General features: G+C 33.6%; 1 long non-coding RNA gene across 2 annotated transcripts; it reads left to right on the forward strand.

The window, feature by feature from the left end:
• Window positions 1–2,178: 2,178 nt before the first annotated feature.
• LOC147944329 (uncharacterized) lies at window positions 2,179–3,732 on the forward strand. Of its 2 annotated transcripts, XR_015598080.1 has the most exons (4): window positions 2,179–2,572; window positions 2,676–2,817; window positions 2,929–2,971; window positions 3,380–3,732. It is a non-coding gene; the product is annotated as an uncharacterized LOC147944329 (long non-coding RNA). The 2 variants fall into 2 exon arrangements; XR_015598079.1 differs by lacking the exon at window positions 3,380–3,732 and having other exon boundaries at window positions 2,929–3,065.
• The last annotated feature ends 2,980 nt before the right edge of the window (window positions 3,733–6,712 follow it).

Consider the following 6,712-nt stretch of genomic DNA (forward strand, 5'->3'; position numbering starts at 1 on the left):
TATGATCTTTGGATATGGCATGCATATTTCGGGTTACCAGACACTAATAATGATATCAATGTCTTGGAGTCTTCCCACCTCTTCTCCAATCTCGCTCAAGGTATTGCACCTCTTGTTCATTATATTATTCAAGGAAAATAATATAATATGGGATATTACTTGGCTGATGGTATTTATCCAAAATGGTCAACTATAGTGCAAAGTATTCACGAGCCAATAGGTCAAAAGAAAAAATATTTTGCTACACAAAAAGAAGCATGTAGAAAATATGTAGAGCGTGCATTCGGAGTTCTCCAATCTCGTTTTGCTATTGTGAAAGGACCGGTTCTTTTTTGGAACAAAAATGGGTTACATGACATAATGACCACATGTATAATTTTACACAATATGATAATCGAAGATGAACGTGATCTCGATGCACCAATTGAAGTTGGAAGAGAAGCTCCACCTCCAGAAATCGAGATTACAGAGAATAATAATGTCCGGTTTCAAGAGTTTCTTAGTCAATTTAGAAAAATCAAAGATAAAGAAGCTCATTTGTCACTTCGAAATGCTTTAATTGATCATTTGTGGGAAAGATTCAATAATGGTGGTGTATAAACTAAAAACTACTAAAATCTACTTTTAATAATGGTGGTAGCAGGCTCAGGTAGAGGATGATCTAGTGACCTATCCCACTATCCCAGTAGTTTCGGAGATACCAGTTAGGGTAGCTACTGCTTCCCTTCCTTTGGTCTATTCGGGATACCGTTGCTTCATAGATGGATCTTGGAAAGTAGGGGATTTGTATGCAGGTGCTGGATGGTGTTGCACCTCGGTCCAGACTGCGTTGCCGTTTTTGGGAGCCAAGAACTTCCGGCGAAGTCTATCTCCATTACATACAGAAGTTGAAGCGTTCCTTTGGGCGATGCGCTGCATGATCGGCCATGACTTCAGAGAGGTGGCTTTCTATACTGACTGCTCAGACTTGGTGAAGATTCTTCATGTCTTCCCCTTCCGACTGGCCAGCGTTCTCGGCTTACCTTGAAGACATCAAGACTGATAGGGAGGAATTCTCTTCTTTCTCTTTATCTTTAATACCTAGAAATGCTAATGTAAGGACGGATTCTTTGGCACGCCAAGCGCGTACATCTCTGCACCATGTTTTGTTTGTAAACGATTTCCCTACCAATTGGCTCGTTTGAGCTAATCTTTTGTTGACAAAAAAAAATGATGTATTGTAATTTTCTTAATTTAATGAAATGTTCAATTTAAATAATAATATGATTTATAAAAGTTTTGCAAAAAAAAGGGTATAATTGTAAGTTTTATAAATAAAAAGCACTAAGAATAAAATAGAATTAGAATATATTTTAGAATATTCATTTTTAGAGTAAAAAATAGAGTGGTACATTGGAGAGATACCCTACTCTATTTTAGAGTTACTCTATTTTAGAGCAAAAAATAGAGTAATACATTGGAGATGGTCTTAGCCCTCTTTCGATTATCTCCCATATGGAATTCCATTGATGAGTACTTTATACCCCTGTTTTAAAAATCGGCCGCCTAGCTATCCGTATAATCGGTGATCGGCAGCTCTCCGCCGCGATTTTAGTCAATTCGGACATGTTAATCGTTAATCCGATTTTGCAGCCGATTTATATGTTAATCGTTGAAAATCGTTGACTTTTATCATAAAAATTGGGCCTTAAATTGATTAGCCCAAAACTATTGAAACCCATACGATGTCACAAGGAACTAGCAGGGTTATCTATAGGTAAAAAATTGGATGCTTGCTTCTTTCTTTGTCAATGTGGGACTTATAGTTTTGTAAGAATAGAGAATTTCATGATTTCACCACTTACACGTGGATAATCAAAGTAATAAATTACATATATATTTATGTTGAGTACTAATATTAAATGCTGGTGGTGGAAGATATCATCAATTTACGCCAATATATTTTCCTGTTTTAACGATTTTTAGTTTTACATTGACCCATATAACTCATATTGTAATTAATTATTGGGCAATTGACAAAAATAGCACAGATTTAAGTTTTTTTTCCAAACCTAGCATATTTTCTTTTATTTTCCAAAATTAGCACACAAACTCTAATTTAATTCTTAAATCACTAAAAATAATAATTGTTTAATAAAAATTCCATCTTTATCTCTAGAGAAAGACTTCTGAGATCTCATTTTCACCAACGAACAGAGAACGATGAAGCGTGATGATGAAATGATCTCATAAGCCAATCGAGTCCTTACTCCCCCAATACCTTGAACCATCCCACACGTCTCGTCAATCGATTCTCATCGCCGATCTGTTGTTGTCGCCGTGTTCTCGCCGTCGGGTTCGAAGTTCACCTAGTCGTGTTCTCGCCGTCGTGTTTGTCTGGACGTATTCCCGCTGTCGTGTTTGTCTGGACATATTCTCGTCGCCGATCTCGTTGCTTTGCCTTATTGTGAATTGGATTAGATACGATGAAGTCTTTGAAAGGAGAATGAACAAACACGGTGATAGGAGACCTGAAGATTGGGTAATTTTGTTTTTGCTAAAGTCAAAAGGCTTCCATGCTTGGCCTGCTAAGGTATGTGTCTTCATCACCATCTCTTTTGGAGATACAATTAAATGTTCTAGTATAGTTCTGATGAAGCACATGACCGAGATGTTATCAATTTCGGGTTTTGGAGGTTTTTGTGACAGAACAACCTTGAACAACAACACAGTCAATGCCACAATTGATTGGATAGGAAACTGTAATATCAACAATGAAACGCTTCTATATGTGCCTTGTGGTGTGTATTTGACTCAGAGCTTCAATCATTGATATTGGTAACTCCTGCTCAAGATTCAAAACATTATACATTGATTACATTTGGGGTTTACCTTTGGATGTGATATTTTACAACTGTTTTATGAAAATAATTGTTTTCATTATTGTAGAGTTTGGTGATCTCGTTCTTGCTAAAGTCAAAGGCGTGCTAATGTATCTATCTCTCTCTCTCGGTTTAATTCATGATCATGTTTTATTTTTTTCTAGGGTGGTCTTGCACATACTGTTGTTTATTAGTATATTCTGCTCTGTTTCGTTTTCACGTATGCTTTTAGATATATAGTTCTTATTTTCATCTTATGAAAATTCAGGAAGGGGTTCTTGAACTTCAAAATGAACTTCATAAAAAGTTTGGAATTCAGGATGAACATAAGGATTGATAATCAGAGAACAATAAATATTTTTTTTTGGCTTCATGGTTTTTTTTGTTTGTTGTATGTTGGTCTTTAGTTTGCTACTAGTTTTAGGACTGAGTAAACATCTTCATGATTTCTCAATTCTTGACCGTTTTTCATAATGTTGTTGCTAACTTACATGTTTTGTTTTTCGAACAAATGATAGTTCAGCTCTTGCATCATATTGCTCATATGAATGAGTTACTAGTAAAGCACTCGAAGTAAGGGCGAGCGGTACTCAGAAGATACAAGATTGAAGGCTTCAATTGACATTTACAAGGAATTGGTGCATAATGAGTATGAAGTATTTACAGTTTGATTCTTTGTATTCACATGATGTATATTTATTTATTATTAGGATTTTTGGATGGGTTTCACCATAAAACTTGTTTTAAAACATATTTGTGAAGGTTTTGTATTGAAGATTGGGATATTTTCCTAGGTAGCTATGTTTTCACTGGTAAACATATAAGAAGGTCTGAATCAAACATTCAGGAAGGATTCTCAGATATTTAGGAATGATTTCTTGTTTTAGGAATGATTTCTCGAATTTCAGGAAAGCTTTCATGAAGGAAACACAAGTTATACACATGTCCTCACAAAAAGTCGGAACCTTACTAGAGCGTGTAACTAGTAAGTCAAGATTTTCATTCCAATATAACATAAAAATGTATATGAAACACATCTTTGGGGAAAACATAAAAAGAGATTTGATAGAACTAATTTGGGAGGCCTTACATTGAATTGATCCATATGAATGGTTTAATGTTCTTGAAATGATTTGATATGAGTGTTGTGAGAAATATTCTTATTATTTACCTTCAATTATGTGAGATGTCAGTTTAATAGTAAGTTAGGAAGAACTCCTTGAAAGTTTGGAATGCCTTCCTAAAGTTAGAACATTGGTGGATTTGTGATACATTACTCCTTACTAATGGAGCAACTAGGACAAAACATAAATAAAGAGATTTAAAATTACATTTCCTTAAGTTAAAGAAAGATTTCATAACATTTAGGAAGAAGACCTTGAAGTTCATGAATGTCTTCCTAAATGTCTGAAAGCAGATCCAATTCTAAGTTAAGCGAACTAAGACCCATATCCAATTCGTGTTCCATCTCTGCAGCTCAATTCACCGTTGCGTTCAGCTTTTTCTTTGTACTAAGCTTTCGTCCATCATTTTCCAAATTGAGCCGTCAAAGTTTCAATCTTCTCATACACATCTCCCAACGAAGCTGCTTCTAACTCCTCTTGGGAAACATATGCAATCGGTGACAATGAATCTTATACCATCTTGAATCCAGCGAGAGAAATGTTGAAAAGAGTAATAGTAGTAATAACAAACCATATCTCTACAATCGATACACATAGTAGTAATAACAAACCATCTTCTCTACAAACGCTAATCCAACTATGTCCCCCAACGATTTTACTTTGAGACATCAAGAACTTTGGTTCCAATATTACAACTCATAAGAGAGAGATTCCAGACATTTAGCCATTTGATATAGGTGATGGATGTACAAAAAGAGTAGGATAATAAAACTCACACATTGGTATCATCAAACAGGGAATGATCCCAGAACCCTTTAACCAACCTGAAAAAATATTCTGCAGAACTGCAGGATGATGATATAGGACAGAGCATACTACCATGCGTGATCTGAGCATGGTTCAAACAATTAAATCAACAAACAAAATTATTCAGGAAAGATTGAATTATATTTAGGAAGAATCTTTTAAAATTCATGATGGCTTTCATAAAAAAAAATTATTCAGGAATGCTTAAATGATGTTTAGGAAGGATCCTTTTAAATTCAGGAAAGTTTTCCTAAAACATCATGAGCATCTCTGCTGCATCTTGAACGTGCAGATAGTCAGATACAACTCTATGACATGGCTTCAGCTGTGAATTGCCCAACCCACAAAATCAACAAAATCAATCTAAACACACATTAGCATGAAAACAGATTCAAACAATTATTTACCAAAGCTTTTTACTTGTTCCCGTAAGAGTAATCAAATCATCCACATTGAATTTAACTCTCATCTCAGCAAACTACATCAACGGCGGCAAGTCTAAAGCTCCTCACTGTTACAAAGCACACCGTCACTGTCCATATCAAACAGAACCGCCGATACTTTCCCCCAATCATCCGCCGTAATTGTACTCAGAGGATTCTCCGCCGCCGTGTTCACTATTGTAGATGACAGAAGTGCCGTTTAAATTAAAAACTCTGATCTTCGAGAATCTGGTAAATATAGATGCTATTGATGTGGATTATTATTGGATTGGTTTCAGTTGATCGATTTGTCACTTAATTGAAAAGATATGAAGATCTCAGTTCAGAATCTTCGAGCTTTGAGAACTAAAATCGTGAAGTTGATTTTAGAGAAAAAAAAATTGTTAAATAATAATCTTAATATACAAATGCTAGTTTTGGGAAATTTGATCATGTGTGCTAGATTTGGAAGAAAAACTTAAAAGTGTGCTATTCTAGAGTATTTCTCTTAATTATATTGTATGTTTGAGATTAGAATATAAGGTAAATAATGCATAATATTATACATAAATATATATAATATGATAAACATATATAGATTTGACATAATATACTTTATTTTATGTTAAATAATATATAAAACTAGTCCCTGATTATACCCCGATTAATCCCCGATTTTTTTGTTAGGCGCTAGTCCCACCCTCACCGCCCGATTAGCGCCTAGCGATTTCTTAACCAGGGCTTTATACAGTTACTAGATCAGGATCCGTGCTAGAGCACTGGTTGAAATTTTTTTTATTTATATTTTTTAAAATAAAATATATTTTATATAATTAATTTATATGATGGTTTAACAATGTAAACTGAGAAATGATTATCATTTTATTTTCTCTTTTTTTGGTATGAATATGAGAGATGTATTTTGGTGAATGGAGATCTGAATGATTTATATTAAAAACTTGGAATGGTGTTAGGTAAGATATTATGTTCAACTACACAACAAAATTTTAGAAATCACTATTAAGTTTGAATGTTTGATTAATTGCTAAGATTTTATTTCTTTTTATGCTTAACAGTATATTTTTATGTCTAACAATATAACAATATATGGAATAATGAAGATTTTTTCTTTAAGAGGATTCTTTGAGATATTCCTAAGTGTATTCATATAGCCCACAAATTGACTAATTGACTAATTAAATCTATAATCTTTTTTTAACCAACCTATATTTAATCTATAACTTTTTTTGTAACCAACTTATAAAAATTATATAGTCTATCAAAAAAGATGGTGTACTTCCGTTTTATTATATAGGTGATACTTCACTAATTATCTTAATGATTATATTTACGAATTTATAATTGTAAATTTTGGTAATTGGGTTATATCAAATCTAAGTATATTTAATATTTTGGACTATCTTTTGGATATTTCATTCGGTTCTCCATCGGCTATCGTATCGGTACTTATGTTTAAGATCTATTTGGTTATCTCGTT

The sequence above is a fragment of the Camelina sativa genome, chromosome 5 (genome assembly GCF_030686135.1).
Source record: "Camelina sativa cultivar CO46 ecotype springtype chromosome 5, ASM3068613v1".
Lineage (NCBI taxonomy): Eukaryota > Viridiplantae > Streptophyta > Magnoliopsida > Brassicales > Brassicaceae > Camelina > Camelina sativa.